This window comes from Canis lupus, chromosome 12 (assembly GCF_003254725.2).
Source record: "Canis lupus dingo isolate Sandy chromosome 12, ASM325472v2, whole genome shotgun sequence".
Classification (NCBI taxonomy): domain Eukaryota; kingdom Metazoa; phylum Chordata; class Mammalia; order Carnivora; family Canidae; genus Canis; species Canis lupus.
In genome coordinates, this window is record NC_064254.1 from 4601528 (window position 1) to 4624034 (window position 22507).

At 43.4% G+C, this 22507-nt stretch overlaps 1 protein-coding gene across 3 annotated transcripts in view; it reads left to right on the forward strand.

Moving 5' to 3' along the window:
* PPARD (peroxisome proliferator activated receptor delta) overlaps positions 1-22507 on the forward strand; it is an 87765-nt gene that overhangs the window by 19992 nt on the left and 45266 nt on the right. The window contains exon 3 of one of the 3 annotated variants that reach the window (XM_049092055.1): positions 11955-12028. The exons of the other annotated variants lie outside the window; for them this stretch is intronic. The gene's annotated coding sequence lies outside the window, so the exon portion shown is untranslated. The remainder of the gene's footprint in view (positions 1-11954; positions 12029-22507) is intronic. 3 annotated transcript variants of the gene reach the window in all.

The window sequence follows — 22507 nt, forward strand, 5'->3', positions numbered from 1 at the left end:
TTGTGTGTGTGTCCCTGTGGGCCTGACTGGTCCATACTGGTTTTTCTGTAGATCCCAGTCCTGGTGCAATCTGGCAGATACAGTCTGGGCCACAGAGCAGGGTAGCTTCCTGTGCGTCCCCTTGAGCTTGCACTACTACTCTCCCTTCCTCCACTCCTGAGCTATAATTAAGTTCCTCCGTGAAACCAAATCCCTCAGCTGATACACGCCTGTAACTGCAGTCCTGGTCATTGGGCAGTTCGTGTGGGGTGACTCTTGGGGCTGGTGTCTCAGCCTCCAGACGGTCCTGGGTAGGTCTGTGTAGGAAGTGGAAACGCGCCAGGAAAGGGGTGGATCTAGTGAGGCAGAGGCAGGCCTTGCCCAAGACTCAGAAAGTGGGAAGTTGTGGAGACAATGAAGGGCTGATGTGCAGACAGAGAGGGCCAAGGAAAGCAGAGGTGGAGGAGACAGACAGGCTGCCTTACAGGGCAGGAGGGCATGGGTGGGGACAGGCTTTCCAGTCACTGAGCCACGAGGCAGAATGTGAGCGGTTTATTTTATGTTACATTCTGTGTCTTTCTCTAGCATTTTAAAATTGAGACAGACTTCACAAAACATAAAATTCACTACTTTAAAGTGTACAACTTCAGTGGTTTTTAGTATACTTACCATGTAGCAGCATTGCTAATGCCAAAACATTCCCATCACCCCCCAAACAAACGCTGTACCTATTAGTAGTTAGTCCCAGTACCACCCTCTACCCCAGCCATCACCTGGCTGCCACCAATCTGTCCTTCTCTATGGATTTATTTATTTCGGACATTTCATATAAATGGAATCATACAACGTGTGGCCTTTTGTGTCTGTCTGCTTTCACTCAGCATAACGTTGTCAAGGTTCATCTGGGTACTTACTAAGTAGCATGTAATGGTACTTTATTCCTTTTTGTGGCTGAATAACATTTTACTTGATGGAAAATACTATGTTTTGTTTATGCATTCAGCATTTGGGTTGCTTTCATTTTTTGGCTACTGTGAACATTCATTTACAGGCTTTTGTTTGGACATAAGCTTTAAGTTTTTTCGGGAATATACCTAGGGGTGGGATTGCCGGGTCATGTGATAATAACTCTGTTTGACTTCTTTTTTTTTCAAGATTTTATTTATTTATTCATCAGAGACACAGAGAGAGAGAGAGAGAGAGAGGCAGAGACACAGGCAGAGGGAGATGCAGGCTTCATGCAGGGAGCCGGACGTGGGACCCGATCCCCCGTCTTCAGGATCAGGCCCTGGACTGAAGATGGTGCTAAACCGCTGAGCCACCTGGGCTGCCCCTGTCTTTGACATTTTGAGGAACTACTGAAGTGGCTGCGCAGTGCTCTCACTCACTTATTTATTTGTTTATTATGTTTATTACCTATATACTTTTCACCATAAAATATACATAATACAAAATTTACTATTGGGCAGCCTGGGTGGCTCAGTGGTTTAGCACCGCCTTCGGCCCAGGGCCTGATCCTGGAGACCGGGGATCGGGTCCCACGTCCAGCTCCCTGCATGGAGCCTGCTTCTCCCTCTGCCTGTGTCTCTGCCCCTCTCTCTCTCTCTCCTCTCTCTCTCTCTCTCTCTCTCGGTGTGTCTCTCATGAATAAATAAAATATATTTTTTTAAATAAAAAATAATAAAATTTACTATTTTAACCATTTTTAAAATGGACAGTTCAGTGGCATAAAGTATATTCACACATATTGTACAGCCATCGCCACTATCTCCATAACTTTTTTCATCTTGCAAAAATGAAACTTTGTAAATAATGCTCCACTCTCCCCTTGGCCCCCATCCCCTGGCAACCACTGTTCTACTTTTTGTCTCTATGCATCTGACTACCCTCAGTAGGTCATGAGTGGAATCATCCAATAGTTTTTCTCTTGTGACTGGCTTATCTCATTCATCCATGTTGTTGGTTATGTTAATTTCCATACCTTTCAAGACTGAATAACATTCCATTGTATGTAGATACAGGTATACCTTGTTGTATTGCACATCACTTTATTGTGCTTTAGATATGCTGCTTTTTTTTTTTTTTTAACAAAGTGAAGGTTTGTGGCAACCTTGCATAGAGCAAATCTTGGCACCATTTTTCCAACAGCATTTGTTCCTTTCATGTCTTTGTGTCCCATTGCGATATTTTAAACTTTTTCATTTTTATTATATTTGTTGTGGTGATCTATGTGATCAGTGATTATGACTTGCTGAAAACTTAGCTGATGGTTAACATTTTTTAGCAATAAAATAATTTTGTAATTAAGGTATGTACATTTTTAAAGACGTAATGCTCTTGCACACTTAATAGGCTATAGTATAGCTGAAGCATAATTTATTTGCTCTTGGAAACCAAAAAACACTGTTATGTGCTTTATTGCAGTGTTCTGAAACTGAACCTGCAGTATCCATAAGGTGTGTCTGTAGCACATTTTGTTTATCCATTTATCTGTTGATGATCTGTTCATCTGTAGCTTTCACCTTTTGGCTATGTGAATGTGCTGCTATAAATACGGATGTAAAAGTATCTGTTCATGTCCCTGCTTTCAGTGTTTTAGGTTATATATACCCAGAAGTAGAATTGCTGGATCATGTGCTAATATTATTTTTAATTTTTTAAGGAACCACCATACTGTTTTCCACAGTGGCTATGCTATTTGATGTTCCCAACAGTGGTGTACAAGAGTTCCCATGCCCTCACTCTTGATTGATAGCTTGATTGAGTGTAGAATCCTTGGAATTTTGAAGTCACTGCTCCATGTTTCAATATTACGAGTAATGAAGTTAATTGGATTCAGGGTACTTTGTAAGTAATTAATCTGTTTTTTTTTTTTTTAACTCTCTGAAAGACATAAGGATTTTCTTTATTCTTTGGAGTTCAGACATATCACCAAGATCTAGCTAGGTATTTGTCTTCTTTCCTTAATTCCTGGAGGTCCCTAATTGCTGAAATGTCCTTTGGAAATTTTCTACTATGTTTCTTTCTATGTCTCTATCATCTTCTTTTAGGACTGTCTTTTTTTTTTTTTAAGATTTTATTTACCCTTTTGACAGAGCACATGCACACAAGCAGGGGGAGAAGCAGGCTGTCCACTGAGCAGAGAGCTGGATTCAGGGCTCCATCCCAGGACCCTGGGATCACAACTTGAGCTGAAAGCAGACAGCTGACTGAGTGCCCCTATTTCTAGGACTCTTATATGGACTTTTGGATTTCTGGGTTCATTGCAAGTGTGTAGGAGTATGATTGATTTTTTTAAAAAATGATAATTGACATGCAATATTGTGTTAGTTTCAAGTGTACAACAAAGTGATTTAATACATACCTTATAAAATAGTCACCATAGTAAGTCTAGTTACCATCTGGCACCATGCAAATATTATAATATTATTGACTATATTCCCTATGCAATACATGATACATATTTGCATCTTGTTTATTTTATAACTGGATGTTTGTGCCTCTTTTTTTTTTTTTTTAAAGATTTTATTTATTTATTCATGATAGTCACACAGAGAGAGACAGAGAGGCAGAGACACAGGCAGAGGGAGAAGCAGGCTCCATGCAGGGAGCCCGACATGGGATTCGATCCCGGGTCTCCAGGATCGCGCCCCGGGCCAAAGGCAGGCGCCAAACCGCTGCACCACCCAGGGATCCCTGTTTGTGCCTCTTAATCTCCTTCACCTACTTCGTCTACCTCCCACCCCCGCCCCTCTGGCAATCATCAGTTTGTTTTTTGTATCTATGAATCCCTTTCTGTTTTGTTTTTTTGTTTGTTTTTATTTGTATTTTTTTGGTGGGCAGCAAAGTAAATTATTGGGTGATAGTACAAATCTCGCAAAGAGGGAGGGGACCCTGGAGGGTTGCCCTCTGTTTTGTTTGTTAGACTGTTTGCTTTTTAGATTCCACGTGTAAGTGAAATTATATGATATCTGTCTTCCTCTGTCTGGCATAGTTCACTTAGCACAATACCCTGTAGGTCCATTCATGTTATCACACATGGCAAGATTCCATTCTTTTTTATGGCTGAATTATACTCCTTTGTGTGGAACATTTATGTTGTTTCCAAATCTTGGCTATTGTAAATAATACTGCAGTAAACATAAGGGTGCATATGTCTTTTCAAATTAGTGTTTTCATTTTTATTTATTTGAGAGAGAGAGCAAGTGAGAGAGCTCAAGTGGCGGGGGGGCAGAGAAAAGAGAAAAGCAGATTCCCAGGGAGCCCAAGCCCCAAGCAGGGCTTGATCTTAGGACCTTGGATCATGACCTGAGCCAAAAGCAGATGCTTAACCAACTGAGCCACCCAGGTGCCCCATTTTTTTTTTTTTTAAGTAGGCTCCACACTGGATGTGAAGCCCAGTGTAGATCTTGAACCCACAACCCTGAGATCAAGACCTGTGCTGAGATCAAGAGTTGGACACTTAACTGACTGAACTACCAGGTGCCTCAGTGTTTTAATATTCTTCAGATAAATACCTAGAGGTAGAATTGCTGGATCATATAGTAGTTTTAGTTTTAATTTCTTGAGGAACCTCCATACTGGTTTTCATGGTGATTGCACCAATTTACATTTCCACCGACAGTGCACTTGAGTTCCCTTTTCTCCATACCCTTGCCAACACTTATTTCTTGTCTTTTCGATAATAGCCAGTTTAACTGTTCTTTTTTTTTTTTTTTTTTTTTTCAGTTTAACTGTTCTAAGTGTAAGGTGCTATCTCATTATAGTTTTGATTTGCATTTCCCTAATGGTTAATGATGTTGAGTATCTTTTCATGTGCCTGTTGGCCGTTTGTATATCTTTGGAAAAATGTCTATTCAGGTCTTCTGCTCAGTTCTTTTTTTTTAATATTTTATTTATTTATGATAGACACACACAGAGAGAGGCAGAGACACAGGCAGAGGGAGAAGCAGGCTCCATGCAGAAAGCCCGACATGGGACTCGATCCCGGGTCTCCAGGATCACACCCCAGGCTGAAGGTGGCGCTAAACCGCTGGGCCACCCGGGCTGCCCTTCTGCTCAGTTTTTAATCAGATTGGTATTTGTTAGTTTTTGCTATTGAGTTGTAGGAGTTCTTTAAATACTTTGGATGTTAACCTCTTATCAGATATATCATTTGTGTCTATCTTTTCCCATTCAGTATGTTGCCTTTTGTTTTATTGTTTCCTTTGCTGTGCAAAAGCTTTATAGTTTGAGGTAGTCCCATTGATTTATTTTTGCTTTTATTGTCCTTGCCTAAGGAGACATCCAAAAAAAAGATTACTGAGACCAATGCCAAAGAGCTTTACAGCCTGTGTTTTCTTCTAGGAGTTTTATGGTTTCACATCTTACGTTTGAATCTTTAATGCGTTTTGACTTTATTTCTATATGTAAAAAGGTAGTCCAGTTTCATTCTTTTGCATGTTTCTGTCTAGTTTTCCCATTCCCAGTTATTGAAGAGATTTGTTCATTATATATTCTTGCCCTTTTTTGCTATAAAATAGTTGGCCATATAAGTGTGGGTTTATTTCTGGGCTCTCTGTTCTATTCCATTGATTTGTGTGTCTGTTTCTGTGCCAATAAGTACCAAACCATTTTGATTACTGTAGCTTTGTAGTGTAGTTTGAATTCTGGGAGCATGATACCTCCAGCTTTGTTCTTCTTTCTCAAGATTGTTTTAGCTATTCAGGGTCTTTTGTGGTACTATACACATTTTAGGATTATTTGTTTTCTGTGAAAAATGCCATCAATATTTTGATAGGGATTGCATTGAATCTGTAAAGTGTTTGGGGCAGTATGGACATTTTAACAATATTAATTCTTCCAATCCATGAACAGGACATATTTTTCCATTTATTTGTGTTGTCTTCAGTTTTTTCCAGCAATGTCTTATAGTTATAGTACAAGTTTTTCACTTCCTTGGCTAAATTTATTCCTAGGTATTTTTTTCTTTTTGATATAATTGTAAATTTTCTTAATTTCTCCTTCTGATAGTTCACTATTAGTGTATAGAAATGCAACAGATTTCTGCATATTGATTTTGTATCCAGAAACTTTACTGAATTCATTTATTAGTTGCATGGTGTAGGCTTTAGGGTTTTCTATGTATAGTATCATGTCATTTGCAAAGAGTGACAGTTTTACTTGTTCTTTTCCAATTTGGTTGCCTTTTCTTTTTCTTGCCTAATTGCTATGGCTAGGACTTGCAGTACTATGTTGAATAAGAGTGGGAAGAGTGGCATCCTTGTCCTGTTTATGATCTTAGAGAAAAAGCTGTCAGCTTTTCATCATTGAGTATGATGTTAACTGTGAGCTTGTCATATATGGTCTTTATTATGTTGAGATATGTCTCCTCTATACCCACCTTGTTGAGTTTTTATGATACATGGATGTTAAATTTTGTTAAATGCTTTTTCTGCATCTATTGAGTTGATTATGTGATTTTGTTCTTCATTTTGTTAATGTAATATACTATGTTGATTGACTTGTGGGTATTGAACCATCCTTGCACCCGTGGAACAAATCCGACTTGATCATGGTATCTGATCCTTTTAATGTATTGTTGCATTCAGTTTGCTAATATTTTATTGAGGATCTTATGATTGATTTATATATATCAATCTTCTATCATCGAACCTTTCTGAACTTATTTATTAGTTCTAATAGTTTTTTTAGTGGATTTCTTAGGATTTTCTTATGTAAATCATGTCATCTGCTAATAGAGATAGTTTTACTTTTTCCTTTCCAATCCAGATAGCTTTTATTTTTTTTCCCCTTTCCTAATTCCCTTGGCTAGAATCTCCAGTTTAGTATTGAATAGCCATGGTGGAGATGGATGTCCTTGTCTTATTCCTGATCTCAGGAGGAAAGCTTTCAGTTTCTGGAGCTGTTTATTTTTGAATAGGTAATTATTGACATCCTACAAAATTCATAAGGTATTTCCTGTCCCTCTTCTGTCTCTCAGCTGCCCAGTACCCCCTCATGGAGGCAGCCCTCTTGGTTGCTTCATTTATGACCATGTACCTATATATTTTTTAGTATTACATTATTTCCAGGCAAATGGCTGTTGTGTTCACTAGTCTGCCTCTTGCTTCATGTATTGTATGTTGTCCCTCCTGGCAAACCAGTATACTGTGGAGCTTCCTCATTCTTGTTCACTGCTCCCTCATTTGTTGTATGGATGTGCCATTCTCTATTCATGGAAGCACAGGTGATTTCCAGTCTTCTGCAGTGAATAACCTTGCCATATGTCATTTTGCACACACATAAACAAACAGATTGATAATACAGTGTGACAGATGCAAAGATGGAGACATGTGCCCAGAACAGTGTGGTAGGAGAGGGAAAGGCTTCTGGAAGAGGCTGGTTGATGGCGCTTTAAGAAAGCTTCAGGTGAGCACTGGCATATGAGGTGGTCCTTGCAGGCTGGAAAGAATTGTAGTAGGCTGAGATGTGGGAAGGGCAAGTGTGCCTAAAGGAGCAACAGCTCAGATATGTTCAGGAAAATCAAGAGTATTAGTTATCTGTTGTCTCATAACAAATTTTTTTTTTAAAGATTTTATTTATTCATGAGAGACACAGAGAGAGAGACAGAGACACAGGCAGAGGGAGAAGCAGGCTCCATCCAGAGAGCCCGATGTGAGATTTGATCCTGGGACTCCAGGATCACACCCTGAGCCAAAGGCAGGCACTAAACCGCTGAGCCACCCGGGCGTCCCAAGTCTCATAACAAATTACCCTGAAACACGGGATCCCTGGGTGGCGCAGCGGTTTGGCGCCTGCCTTTGGCCCAGGGCACGATCCTGGAGACCCGGGATCGAATCCCACGTCGGGCTCCCGGTGCATGGAGCCTGCTTCTCCCTCTGCCTGTGTCTCTGCCTCTCTCTCTCTCTCTCTCGGTGACTATCATAAATAAATTAAAAAATTAAAAAAAAACAAAAACAAAAAACAAATTACCCTGAAACATAGTAGCTTAAAACGATATTTGTGATCTTGCAGGTTTTGTGGGTCAGGAGGAAGGTATTATTGTGAGCCATTTTAGAAGGTTGTAGTGATGATGGGATTGGCTGGAGCAGGCCAGCATGACAGTATGGCAGCCATTATTGTAGATAATCTGACACAGTTGGTTGAGAAGCCAAGATTGAGATTGATGTAAGAACAGCGGGAACCAGTGGAAGGCCCTTGAGTGAGAGAATAATGTGGTAGCTGTCATCTGGACAATGAATATGCTAGCATTATACTAGAGGGGTCAAAATGGAGAGAGATACACAGCAAGAGAATTAGATGAGGAGATGTCTGTATTAACTTAGGTGAAAAGCTGGTCTGTAGTTACAGTTGCTTTGCATTGAGCACCTTCTCTGTACTATGTATTTTGGCTCTAGTTTTCTAGTTTTTCTTATCTTTGAAATAACCACAAATTTAGTTCGCAGCTGAGGAGACTAAGCCTCAAAGTGATAAGCTGTGTGTGGTCCACAGCTAGTAAGTTGCTGAGCAGTGCTTAGATCTCCCTGGCCTTCAAGACTGCCTTTTGGGGGTCATGGGAATGTCTTGGCTGTTCCTGGATGCTGAAGAGAGACAGAGGCATCTGAGAGGGGATGCTAGTGTGGTGGGGGAAGGTGAGTCATCCTTGGAACTTGGGCACTTGTTGGCAGGGTCCTTTCCCAATTGGAGGGGGATTGTAAATAGTTCCTGTACTTTGTGTATGAAGAGGCACCCTTGGCCAAAAAGAGCTCCAAGAGTGGGAGCTTATTGATGAAAGGGTACTTACTGTAGGGATGTTGTTTATTTGAACACTAGGTTTACACATTCTCTCAGCAGCCTATACGCTCTGTGGTGGGGCCTCTGCCAAAGTCTGCTGGTCAAAGCAGTCATTGGCCAGCTCAGATTCAAGAAGGGAACTAGACTCCACATCTTGATGGGAGGAATAGCAAAAGGATCATAGCCATCTTTAATCCACAGATAGCTAGTATTGGAGAACAGGGATTTGAACTCAAATCTGTGTGACTCGGACCCAGAGCTCTTTCTGCCATACCACACCATGTCTCTTTCTGCTTCTGATTCCTTGGGGGCTGCAAAGCTTACTAATTGGTGTTTGTGTTGTTGGAGGGCAATGATTCTTTTAGTTTCCCAGGGAAGATGTTGCACTGTTTACCCCTTTTTCCCAGGTGAGCATCCACGATCACCGGGCCTGAGTGAATCTTCCAAAATAGGCTTTTTCATAGAGATTTGCTAGCTGCCTCCCTAGGCTCCAGCACTCATTGCTAGACATGTATGGAATTTCCCCATGGAGTTTACCTTTCTGCACTTAGTAGCCTTTTGATCCCCAGCGCTAGCCCTGTAGGATCCTTGTGGCTTTGCCGCCAGATGTGCAGGCTGGCCTTGTTGCTAGTTGTCGCAGATAGTATCTATCTAGTCCAGTGATTCCCAGGCATGGCTCAGCTGGCATATTCGCCAGGGAATTTTGGGAAAAGAAATGTAGATTCCTGGGCCTTGCTTCAGGCCTCTTGAATTAGAATTCCAGGAATGATGTCCAGAAATCTCCATTTTTAAAGCTCCCCGTTGTCTTGAGGCTGCAAGCCTGATTGGGGGAACCACTGACTTCTCAGAAAAGTGCCCTTGAGGTCTCTGATCAGAGGAGTCAGTGGGGCCTGACAGCGATTGTCCTGGGGGCCTCATGCTTCACAACCAGGAAATGACTCCCAAACATGTCCAGGAGATTTCTGACTGCATCTGCTCAAATCTTTCATATTTATTTGCATTTGTTGATAGTATCTGAACTTTATGGTGACAACTGGTTTTCTCATTTTTTCTCTCTTTCGAGAGGTGGGGGGTGGAGAGGGGCAGAGGGAAAGAGAGAGGGGGATAAACAGATTCCACACCCAGCATGGAGCCAGGTGCAGGACTCTGTCCCAGGACCCCGAGATCATAACCTGAGCCAAAAACAAGGTTGTATGCTTAACCGACTTGAGCAACCTAGGCACCTCCCTGGTTTTCTTTTAAAGCATTTGCAGTGGGAAATAAGCTCTGCCAGCAGTTGGCAACCCTTCTTAACTGGTACCTATTTGGTCTGATTTATCTGGAATACAAAATTTGTTTGCTTAGCTCTCTGGTTATCTTTGGTGTAAAGACTGTGACTGACCATCCTCGATACATCCAAGTGGAGACAATAGTCAGACCTTTCTAGTTCTGTGTCTTGGATCTACGTAAGGTCCTCTTGTAGCCTTTAAAACCCTAGCTGATTGGTCAGTTAAACAACTAACATCATTTTAGAATATTTGGAAAATACAGAGAAATATAAAGAAGAAAATAAAAGCTACCTTAGAATCTTCCTCCCAGGAAACTACCCGGTTAATATTTTGATGGATATTCATTCATTTGTAACTCTCTCTCTCTCTCTCTCTCTCTCATGCTCTCACGCTCTCACGTTCACATACACCTTCCTATACCCTATTTTTGAAAGCCACATTAAAGTCATATTGTGGGGGATCCCTGGGTGGCTCAGCGGTTTCGTGCCTGCCTTTGGCCCAGGGCGCGATCCTGGAGTCCCAGGATGGAATCCCGCATCGGGCTCCCGGCATGGAGCCTGCTTCTCCCTCTGCCTGTGTCTCTGCCTCTCTCTCTCTCTCTCTCTCTCTCTATGTCTATCATAAATAAATAAAAATAAATCTTTTAAAAAAAAAGTCAAAAAATAAAAAAATAAAAAAAATAAAAAAATAAAAAAAAGTCATATTGTGATACTATTATTTAGCAGGTGTGCTGAGATATAATTGAGATACCATAAAGTTCACTAGTTTTTTTTTTTTTTTTTTTTTTTTTAAAGCTTTTATTTATTCATGAGAGACACAGAGAGAGAGAGGCAGGGACACAGGCAGAGGGAGAAGCAGGCTCTCTGCAGGGAGCCCAATGCAGGACTCCATCCTGGGACTCCAGGACCACACCCTGGGCCGAAGGCAGGCACCAAACCACTGAGCCACTCAGGTGTCCCCAAGTTCACTAGTTTAAATGTATAATTTCATGGTTTTGAGTATATTTGCAGAGTTGTGAAAACTTTGGTATAATTTAATTTTAGAACCTTTTCATCATCCCAGAAGGCATTCTTTTATCCATTAGCATTCATTCCCCATTATCTCCTCCCCTGCCCCCAGCCTGAGGCAACCATTCATCTACTTTCTGTTTCCACAGATTTGCCTTCTCTGGACATTTCATAGAAATGAGGTTATATAATATGTGGTCTTTTGTGATTTTTCTCTTTCACGGAACATAATTGTGATACTGTTTTTTGTTTTGTTTTGTTTTGTTTAAGATTTTATCCAATTATTCATGAGAAACACAGAGAAAGAGGCAGAGACACAAGCAGAGGGAGAAGCAGGCTCTACGCAGGGAGCCCAATGTGGGACTGGATCCCAGGACTCCAGGATCATGCCCTAGGCCGAAGGCAGACGCCAAACCGCTGAGCCACCCAGGGATCCCCTGTGATACTGTTTTTTAACCTACATTAAACATTTATATCACTAGTAATTTGAACACAGTTTTCAAGAATTTATTTTTAACAAAGCAGAGCAGTATTCATCTTATGAGGGTATCTGAACTTAATTATTTAACCGGTCCTCCTGATGGTTATTTATCATCTTATGCTGTTATATCTAATGCTTCCTGTACTCAGAAATCATCTTGTTTGTTAATTTATTGCTTAACTGTTGGGGCGCCTGAGAGGCTCAGTTGGTTGAGTATCTGACTCTTGTTTTCTGCTTGGGTCATGATCTTGGGGTCATGGGATTGAGCCACAGCAGGGAGTCTGCTTGAGACTCTTCTCCCTTCCCTATCTCCCCACTCTGCTCCTCCCCTCACTTGCACACACATGCTCTCTTTCTCTAAAATAAATAAATAGATAAATCTTTAATTTTTTTTTTTTTTTTTTTTTTTTATTGCTTAACTGTCTGAATTCCTGACTAGAACAGAAGTCCTTTGAGGGCCTCTACTTTGTCTTGTGAACATTGTTTCCCCACTACTCGGCATCCTTCCTGGCTACTTGGTAGGTATTCGGTTTTAAGAGTGTATGTGTGTTTATATAGTTTTGAATGAACCAAAATGTTAAGACTCTTGGTAAACTTTACCAAACTGCCACATTCCAGAGAGTTATACTAATTTACCCTCTCTCTGCAGTCTATGAGAGTTCTTGACTTTATAAAGTTAATTTTTAAAGGAAGCTCTGTGATCTTTTGTAATACAGCACTCTCTGACCTGTGAACCAGTTAGTTGCAGAGTCCGTGCTCACATGCCCCCTTCTGTAGGCCATAGAAGTCCTGTCTGTTGGGTAAGGTGGTGGCTCTGACCTCCTGGGTACTCAGGGACTGTGAGACTGCACTATTCCCTGTTGCCCTTAGAGAGGCCATAAGGCATTTTCTGGCCACTTCCCTTGTCGCGGGTAGACTTGTTGGGGTGTGAGCAGAGTTGTGTGTGTATACACACACACACACACACACATATACAAGTATGTATAGGATGTTGGTTCTGGCTGCTGATCGAAAGGCCTTTCAAAGTCTTCAGGAGAACTGTCACTCTGTAAGTTGTGTCTTCAAAAATAGAACTGAGGAAAGGAAGTGTGACATAGTCAGCCCAGTCTGCCCCCTCTGAGGCTGGTGGGCACTGAGAGGGCTGGCAAACATGGCCTGAGTCACCCGCTGGTAGCAGTCCCTGCTCTCCACACAGCTCCTGTCTGGGAGAGCCTGCTATCTGCCCTCCCCACCGAGGGCTGCCAGGGGTGCAGGCGGGTCTTCCCAGGCCAGGGCGGCAGCCTCTGACTCAGGGGTTCACAGCCCCCCTATTTTTCACAGATGAGCTGTGGCATCTGTGTATCTTCTGTGGAGAAGCATATGGAACATACATGGGGTTTGAAAGCAGAGCCCAATGGCCAGGGTTGTGCTTGTGTGTGGCAGAGAGTGCATGTGACCTTGTGTGGGAGTCACTTGGAGCCCTAGAAATTCACCTTCTCCAGGGCAACTGGCTGCTCATCCTTTTAGTCATCCCCCACAGCTTTCATCTCCATAGTCCATGTACAATGTGCACTAAGCCTTCTTCCACTCGCCTGTATCTCTCTCCTGGGATGCTGCCCCTTGGAACCACGGACATCACAAGCTCTACAGATGCCATAACTTCTTTTCTTTGCGTCTCTGAAATCTCTTCTACTTGGTTTCTCACTCAGTTGTTCACTGTTTGATTCTTACTTTAGCCCTCTCTATGCCCACTGCCATAGTAGCCTGCAGCTGCAGAAACACGAAGCAGAAAGAGATTGGCCCTGCCCGCTCCAAGGTGAACTGGCTCATCTTGCTTGGCCTGGGTTTCCTTCCTCCCTGTGCCTTTGCTGCCCTTCTTCCTCTTCTGCTCTCCTCTGCTTCCACACAGTGTGCTTTGACTTCTGCCCTTTCTCTGCTCCTCTCACAGCTTCTTCCCTTATAGGCACAAATACTGAACGACTTGCCACAGATCCTCTTCTGCTGAGTGCCAGACCCACATGTCCGCCTGGCTCCTGGAATGCTCAGTTTTCAAGGCAGAGCTCGCCCTTCTCCCCTTTTCCCACGCCTCTGTTCCTATTCATAATACGCCATTCAGTTAGTTCCTGGGAGCCGCGGGACAGCTTGAACCCTTCTTTCCTCTCCATCCAGAGGTTTTCCCTCCCTCATTCTCTCCATATATGTCTCCATTCTTCTGATTCCACCTCTAATGGGTTGGATAGTGGCTGCCCAAGCGATAGGTCCACGTCCTAATCTCTAGAACCTGTGGATGTGATCTTATTTGGAAAAAGGCTCTTTATAGGATTCTTGCCTACACTGCGGCTGTGTACAAACCTGTGGTCATTGACCTCCTCTCTAGGCCTTCCTTTGGCCTGAAACAGGGTCAGTGTTCCCATGTTCACTACTGCATTTGGTCTTCTTAAGTCCACAGGCAGGGTTCTCTGCCTTCCTCTTCCCCCTCACTTCTAGGTCTAGAGATGTTCAAGGCTATTTGTACCGCAGCTACAAATTCAGCCCTTGGAGGTAGGTCTGGGTTCGAATCCTGGTTCTCTCACTCATTAGCTGAGGGCCTTTGACAGATTATGAACCCTTCTGAGCTTTGGTTTCCTCTTCTGGAAAATGGGATTGATGGATTGTTGTGTGGATTAGATTATGTAGTATTGTCTATCATTGTGCCTGACACTGTTTGCTTTATAATTGGAGAGATTCACTCAACCTCCACAGGGAGCACTCAAGCTGGGACAAGCCCAGGAGCTCTGACTCAAATCCAGCTCCTCCCTCTGTCATCCTGCTACAGCTGTGTACTGTGTTTGGTGCTCGTCATGGCAGGGAGCTATGATGACATGATCGTCCAGGAGGGTAAGCAGAGCATGTAGTATGTGACATGGTATGACAAAGCAGTTAAAATGTGGGCTCTGGAGGGGTGCCTGGGTGGCTCAGTTGGTTGAGCTTCCGACTCTTGGTTTCAGCTCAGGTCATGATCTCGGGGTCACGGGATCGAGCCCCATGTAGAGCCTGCTTGAGGTTCTCTCTCCTCCTCTCTCCCCCTCTGCCCCCTCCCTACTCATGCACGCGTGCTCTCTCTTTCTCTCAAATAAATACATAAAATCTTAAAAAAAAAAAAAAAAAAAAAAGAATGTAGGCTCTTGAGATTGACCTGGGTTCAACTGGCCCTGTGACTGTACCTCAGTGACCTTGGGAAAGTTTCCTTTGCCTTTTTAAGCCTCGGTTTCCTCTTCTGTGAACTGGGAGGCACACCTTAGAAGGTAATTGAGAGGATTAAATGAAAGAATGCTCATAAAACATTCAGCACGTGCCTGCCTCTTTGTAAGCACTTAATAAACATTGTTAGAAATGACCAGCTTCCACTGTGGAAAGCAGTAAGTGCATTGAAGGCCTGAGTTGGGAGGCACACTTGCAGAAATTCTGGTGCCCCTGGAATGATATAACAGGGGGACATAGGGATCCCTGGGTGGCGCAGCGGTTTGGCGCCTGCCTTTGGCCCAGGGCGCGATCCTGAAGACCCAGGATCGAATCCCACGTCGGGCTCCCGGTGCATGGAGCCTGCTTCTCCCTCTGCCTGTGTCTCTGCCTCTCTCTCTCTCTCTGTGACTATCATAAATAAATAAAAATTAAAAAAAAAAAAAAAAACAGGGGGACATAGAGAAAAAAATTTCCAATGTCACCTCTTCCATGAATTCATGACTCTTCCCCTGAACTGCACAGGGGGACTTGTCATTCTTCAAAGCCAGAGCTCTTGGCATTTCTCTTACGGGAGTTGTTATGGTCTTTCTTGTATTATGGCTATCCTTTATACCACCACACACCCCCTGGGAATGGGATTGGGCACTAGGTAGTTATTTGATACTGGAATTGAACCTTGGAATTCAGCAGTGGAAGTAGTCAACCTACTGGTAACAAACCATAGGGATCCTCTGGCTCCTGACCCCCACTTCTAGCAAGTCTTTTTCTCATGGCTGTGAGATGCAGGGTTCCTTCTTCCAAAGATCTTTCTACTCTGCACTTGGGACTTGTGTCTCCAGAAGCCCTGGGTACCACCACTCTTGGAGTCTGTCACTGCCTCTCTTTCCATTCAACAGAGGCATTGTTTGGATGGGCCAGGTATCAAAAGGAGATGCAGGTTACTGCCAAGGTCATTGTAAGTCTCAGGACTGGTACTTGGGGTTTGGTTGTTTTTTGGATTTTTTTTTTTTAAGATTCCATTTATTTACTCAGAGAGAGGGGCAGAGACATAGGAAGAGGGAGAAGCAGGCTTCCTGCAGGGAGCCCCATGTGGGATTCATCCCAGGACCCCGAGATCATGCCCTGAGCCAAAGGCAGATGCTCAACTGAGCTACCCAGATGCCCCTGGATTTCTTTCTCTTTTTTTTTTTTTTTTTTTTTTAAGATTTTATTTATTTATTCATGAGAGCCACAGAGCGAGAGGCAGAGACAGAGGCAGAGAGAAGCAGGCCCCAAGCAGGGAGCCCGACATGGGACCCCAGGATCACACCCTGGGCCGAAAGCAGGAGCTAAACCGCTGAGCCACCCAGGGATCCCTCCTGGATTTCTTTTTTAAGAAAGAAACAAGAATTATGTACATTCTTCTTCTTCTTGTTTGTTTTTTGAGGGTTTTTTATTTGTTTGCTTTTTTGTTTTTTGAGAGGGAGGGAGTGGGGAGAGGCAGAGAGAGGGAGAGAAGCCGACTCCATGCCAAGTGCAGAGCCTGATGCAAGGCTAGATCTCACAACTCTGAGATCATGACCTGAGCTGAAATCAGGAGTTGGATGCCTAACCAACTGAGCCAACCAAGTGCCCCAGGAATTATGTACATTCTTCATACTGAGTGTTAAGAATCTTCTCTGGAAAACTTCAGTTTGTGACTGTATCTGTAACTGTTCATGGGACATTGTCACCGGGGAGCCTCTAAAGTTCCTGAAACTCAACATGCCCCAAAATGACCCCTATATTTTTTGTCAGACCTCCTCTTCCCAGAGTCCCTGCCTTATTGGGAGTGTCCCCATTCCTCTGGTCACCTGATGATGGCCCTTCATTTTTTTTCCTCCTTCCAATGCCTCTTTTATTCAGTCACCAAGTCTTGTTAATTCTTCCTTCTAAATTTCTTTTCTGCTTTTTGCCTTAAAGTCAGATGATGCTAGCGCTACCTCAGTGTGGGGCTGTTATTTGCATTGAATTTTCAACCTCTGTGTCTTCATGTTCAGGAGTTTTCTTTCATAAATAGAATATGGCTGCATTTAAATTTCTTTTTTTTTATTTTAAAGATTTTATTTATTTATTCATAGAGACAGAGAGAGAGGGAGAGGCAGAGACACAGGCATAGGGAGAAGCAGGCATCATACAGAGAGCCTGACGTGGGACTTGATCCCGGGTCTCCAGGATCACACCTTGGGCTGCAGGCGGCGCTAAACTGCTGCGCCACCAGGGCTGCCCTGCATTTAAATTTCTAAGTCAAATCTGAAAATCTGTCTTAAATCAGTATAATTTATTTACATTTTTGGTATTTGACTTATATATATCATGTTTTTGCATACTTTCCATATACCTTCCTTTTTTGCCAATTTTTCTCCTTTCCTGCCCTCTGTTACATTGCTTGAGTTTTCTTTATTCACTTTACTGGTTTGAAAATTAGACATCTTGGGGTGCCTGACTGATTTAGTTGGAAGAACATGCGGCTCTTGAAGTCCAGGATACTTAACATCTTATTGTTTATTTATTTATTTATTTTTAAGATTTTATTTATTATTTTAGAGCGAGCACATGTAAGCATAGGAGAGGGGGCAGAGGGAGAAAGAGAAGCGTACTCCTGCTGCTCAGACACCCTGACTGGACCCAGGGCTCAATCCCAGGACCCTGAGATCATGACCTGAGCTGAAGGTTGATGCTTAACTGAGTCACCCAGGCACCCCTTAACATCTTTCATTTAATTCTGTTTTAAATTCTGGGAAATTCTCAGCACCCGGCTGGCTCAGTCAGTAGAGCATATAACTCTTGAGATCTTAGGGTCATGAATTCAAGCCCCACATTGGGTGTGGAACCTACTTAAAATTAAAAAAATAAATAAAAATAAGATAAATTCTAGGAAATTCTCAGTCATTTAGCTCTTTTGTTCTCTCATTTTCTCTATGCTGGCCTTCTAGAATTCCTCTTAGATATATGTTGGGTGTTCTACCATCCAAGCCTCTGTATCTGTTTTTTTCTTTGCTGTTTATCTCTTCAGTGATCTAAATGTTCTTGTTTCTTAGTCTTAGATTATTATTTCTGATTTTGGGGATGATACTCTTTTTTTGGGGGGGTGGGGGGTCTGTTCCTGTTAGTGGAGTATTTCCTTGTGTGGTTTATAACTTTGGTTCATGAGCTCATCTTTAGAAAGGACTATTTTATGGGTAAATGTTGTGTCTTAGGTGGTGAAAGGAAAGTATCCCTAAGAGCAATTTGCTTCTGGTGGGTCCATTGGTGTTGTGGTGGTCTTGGATCAGTTTTCATGTTCATTTCTTAGTTTGGTACCTCTTCACCATTCTGTTAGTGGTCAGATCAGTCATTTCCATGGGTGGGGCTAACTTAGTAGTTTAGCTTATTAGAGGTGATCTCCTACCCTCCATCAGGCCTCAGAGAAGTTGCCAGCTTCTTGTCGCTTTCCTAAACCAGGCAGCCCTCTGAAGCTCTTGTCTTGGTATTGGGGCTCAAAGCCATAGCCAGCCATTAGAACCACTTCAGATGTGGGTTCAGAAGTCCATGGGTCATTGTGGTGTCAGTTCCACTTACCATTCATGTTTCCGTTTTTCTTGTCATTTCTGGCACATGGGGTATCTCTCTCTCTTTCAAATTTGGCTGTATGTTTAAGGATATGTATTGTTTTATCTAATATTTCTGTGTAACTGTAGTGGAAAGGGGAAGCTCTCATAATAATTCATTATTCGCTGCACTGCTGAAAGTTCAAGTCCACATTCTTAGCATTGTGTATGAAACCCTTCATGATATCCAGTCTCTACCTGTCCTGTGTAAACTCAACTCTTTAATTTGTGTTTTTGCTTTTGTTTGTTTTTGGAGAGAGAGTGCGCGCACACATGTAGAGGGAGGGGCAGAGAATCTTAAGCAGTCTTCACGATGTGGGGCTCAATCTCACAACCCTTAGATCAGACCTGAGCCAAAGTCAAGAGTCAGACACCCAGGCGTCTCTGCATAAATTTAGCTCTTAAATTTTGTATTTCAGCAAGTTGAACTCTTTGCATACTATATAATGTAACATTTGAAAGCTTAAGTTTTAAAGCTCAACTATTTGTTTTGCAACCTGTCTTCATCCTTTTGTAAATGTGATTTTGGTCAAGTTACTTACCCTCTCTGTGCCTCAAGTTTTCTCATCTAAAATGGCAGTATCTGGCATATAGTAAGCTAATCCCTATTAACTCCCACCATGGTTGTGCTCTCCAGTAGGCCACACTCTCAGACTTCTGCACTTTTGCACATGCTTGTTCCTCCCAAGGAGTGCATGTCTCCCCTCAACTTCCTTCCTTGATCCCCCTTGACAGAGTGGCCATTGGTCTTTCTGTGCTTGGGGTCTCTTTCTATAGTAATTATCACTCTGTAAGTGGCTGCTTGTTTATGTGTCTCTGTACCAGTCTCTGAGCCCCTTGGGAACAGGGTCTTGTTTTTCCTGGTGCGTGAAGCTCCTGTTCAGTATTGCCTGTGGAGTTGAACTGCATTAAATTTCTCTGGTTGAATAGAAGAAACTGGATGTGGCAGGAGACACAAATGCAGAGAGAGAATGAGCAGGAGAGCAGGACGTTGGTCTTTCTGGCACGTTTTATGCCAGGTTGCCAGAAGTGTGGTGGGGACACAAAGTAGTAGTGTCAGTCTAGCTGATGGTGCCAGAAACTTAAAGCAAGACAGCAGCCAGAAAAAGCCACAAAATCATGCAAAATAAAGTGGTTTCCGGCCTTGAGGATACATGCCCATGTTCCATCCGCAAACTTGGCTCCTCTGGGTGCCAGGCAGAGTAGCACAAACTTATAATCCTTAGTGGACCCTAAGAATCTTTAACTTTAGAAAATTTTTTTTAAATTTTTATTTATTTATGATAGTCACACAGAGAGAGAGAGAGAGGCAGAGACACAGGCAGAGGGAGAAGCAGGCTCCATACACTGGGAGCCCGATGTGGCATTCGATCCCGGGTCTCCAGGATTGCGCCCTGGGCCAAAGGCAGGCGCCAAACCGCTGCGCCACCCAGGGATCCCTGAATCTTTAACTTTAGAATAAGGCTGCACCTCTGAAAGGGTCAGTTGCTTTAGGAATGGATTTTTCTGTGCTGGGGACTCCAAGGAGACCACAGATGTGATAGCTCTGGTGTTCAGAGTTACGTGTCACCTATGCCCATGGTTTACACCCAGTTAAGATTTCTACCCCTTAGAAAGGGTGTTAAATAGGCCTGGGGCAGAGCTAAACCAGGCCTGTGCTGGCTCTCTTTAGCTTTGCCTGAATTCTCAGGACTCCTGGACTCCAAAACAGGAATAGCTTCAGAAGAGAAGGGAACTTGGTCTTTGAAGATCCCTGGAGGGTGTCTGACAGACAGTAGTCTGGTGGGAATGGTGAACCGTGACAACACTGACTCTCAGTCCCCTTGGCTGGGGTTTCAGGAATCAACCTCAACTCTGGTAGGCACAGGGCTAGGGGTTGGTGGACGGTGTGGCCAATACCCACAATTCCCTTAGTTCTTTTCTGATGACTCTTTGTAGCTGTGGATCAAGCATTTATGTGCTCACTACTATGCTAGGCCCTCTTGCTGAAGACACTGAAACAGTGAAACACAGCCCCTCTCTTGAGAGACTAGTTGGAGAAAATTTCTAACACACAGGAAGCTGCAGCCAGCTGTGAAAGACCAATTCCCAGTAATGCTCTCTATGCAAATCTGTCTCTCACAACAGCTTGGTTCTTTTTTTTTTTTTTTTTTTTTAGATTTTATTTATTCATAAGAGACACAGAGAGAGAGAGGCAGAGACACAGGCAGAGGGGGACGCAGGCTCCATGCACAAAGCCCGACGCAGGACTCAATCCTAGGACCCCAGGATCACGCCCTGGGCGGAAGGCAGACACTCAACTGCTGAGCCACCCAGACGTCTCTGACAGCCTGGTTCTTTTGTTCAAAAGGAGCTATTCTCCTTAAGAGTTTTGGACCAGCAGTTTACTTTTTTCTTGGATGATCTGCTAGCACCATTACAAAGTGATCTGAGGTCATGAGGGCCACTTTTTATATTTCTGAGGAATGGCCCAAATGTGTTTTTATGAACTTTTCCTTCCTTCTGTTTCTTTAAATAATGACAGGTTAGTTTAACAGTGGCACTTGTTGGTTTCCTGGGGCAGATCACCAACCAACATTTGCTGCTTTTGAGGCATCAGGTTTTTTCCTGTGGACTCTCAGATTGTTTCTTTGTTTTTTATAGACTGACTCTATTTTTCTAGGGTAGTACATCCCAAAGTGATTGCTGAATCGGGATCTCTGGGAGTGGGCCTTGGAATCTGTTATTGAGAATTAGAGGAAAATTGAGCAAGTTGAGATCTAAAACCATTACAAGTGGATTTATGGATAGGGATTCCAAGTAAGTTAGACAATCTCAGGTAGTTGTGGAAGCTCCACTAGGTTATAAAGGACCCAAGCTCCCTCCAGTTCCTTGCTGTGTCATTCTTAGGGTGTGGCTGTTCTCATTTGTACAACATGGCTGCCATGGATTGAGCTATCACATCTGCATTCCAGGCAGTAAGGCACAGAAAGAAAGAGGGAAGGATGATATCTCCCTCCCTCGCTCCCTCCCTTTTAAGGCTACTTCAGGAAAGTCTTCTGCCTCTACCACTTTTTGTGACTGAGGGGAAATTATTTAATATCTCAGAGCCACAGTTACTTCATTTGTAAAATGGGTGTGATAGCACTTACCTCAGGGGGATGAGGACTAGAGAGGATCATCCAGTGTCTGGCATAATGCCTGGGCCACAGAGAGTGCTCTCTAAATGGTGACTGCTGCTTCACGTCTTGACACCATCACCTTCCCCTTCCCTCCATGGGAAGGCCTTTACTGTCCTTTACTATTCTCTGACACACTTTGCCCTCTGTTCCCCTTGTCTGCCCCCCACATCCCTCTCTTCTCTGCCCCTCACGTGCCTGCCCTCTCTCCCTACTCTCCCACCTTGTACAACCTCATCCTTGTATTGTTTCCGTCCCTCTGTCTTCCTGATGTCCTGGATTAATGGCAAATCATTGTTGTATGCAAGGACCAGAGAGGTCAGAGTTGGTGACTGGCCTTTGAACTGCAAGTCAGCAACGAGTAAGTTAGCATGTTTAATTGGCTCATTCATGAATCAATTAATTGCATCTGGCAGCTGGTAAGCAGAGATCAGAAGGAGCAGTGGCTTAAAACAGTACAAGTTTATTCTCTGTTAGGTTTTTAAAAGAAATCTGGGGAAGGCAGCCTAGGGCCAACTTCTCTGTTCTGTCATTCTTCCTGTGGGGCTTCCAAGCCCAGGGCTGTGTCATGGTGGCTGCGGGAGCTCCAGCCATCAAGACAGGTTTCCAGGAAGCGCCAGGCAGGGGAGTGGGTGGGTAGGGGGGTGGGGGGGCCTGGGCAGACAGAAAAGACCTACACCAAGCTGTCTTTCTCCCTCTTCAGGAGCTTTCTTGGAAGTCCCACCCAGTAGCTTCCACTGTCCCCTCCTGTAGCTACAGGTGAGGCTGAGAAGTCTTTCAACTGGACATGTTACCACCTGAAATAAAATTGGGACTCTATAACTAGGGTGGAAGGGGAAGAGTAGATACTGGGTTAACAACTTGTATGGAAGGTCTGCCACAATTCATTCAGTATGAATTTAGCACCTGTGGTCTGCTGGTTATTAGACCAGCAAGGGAGTCCCCATTCCAGAAGGGAGGCATGGATACATAAAGGAGTACAGCACCGAGTGAGGGTGATAGAAAAAGGGGGGTGGAGTGGAAGAAGGCA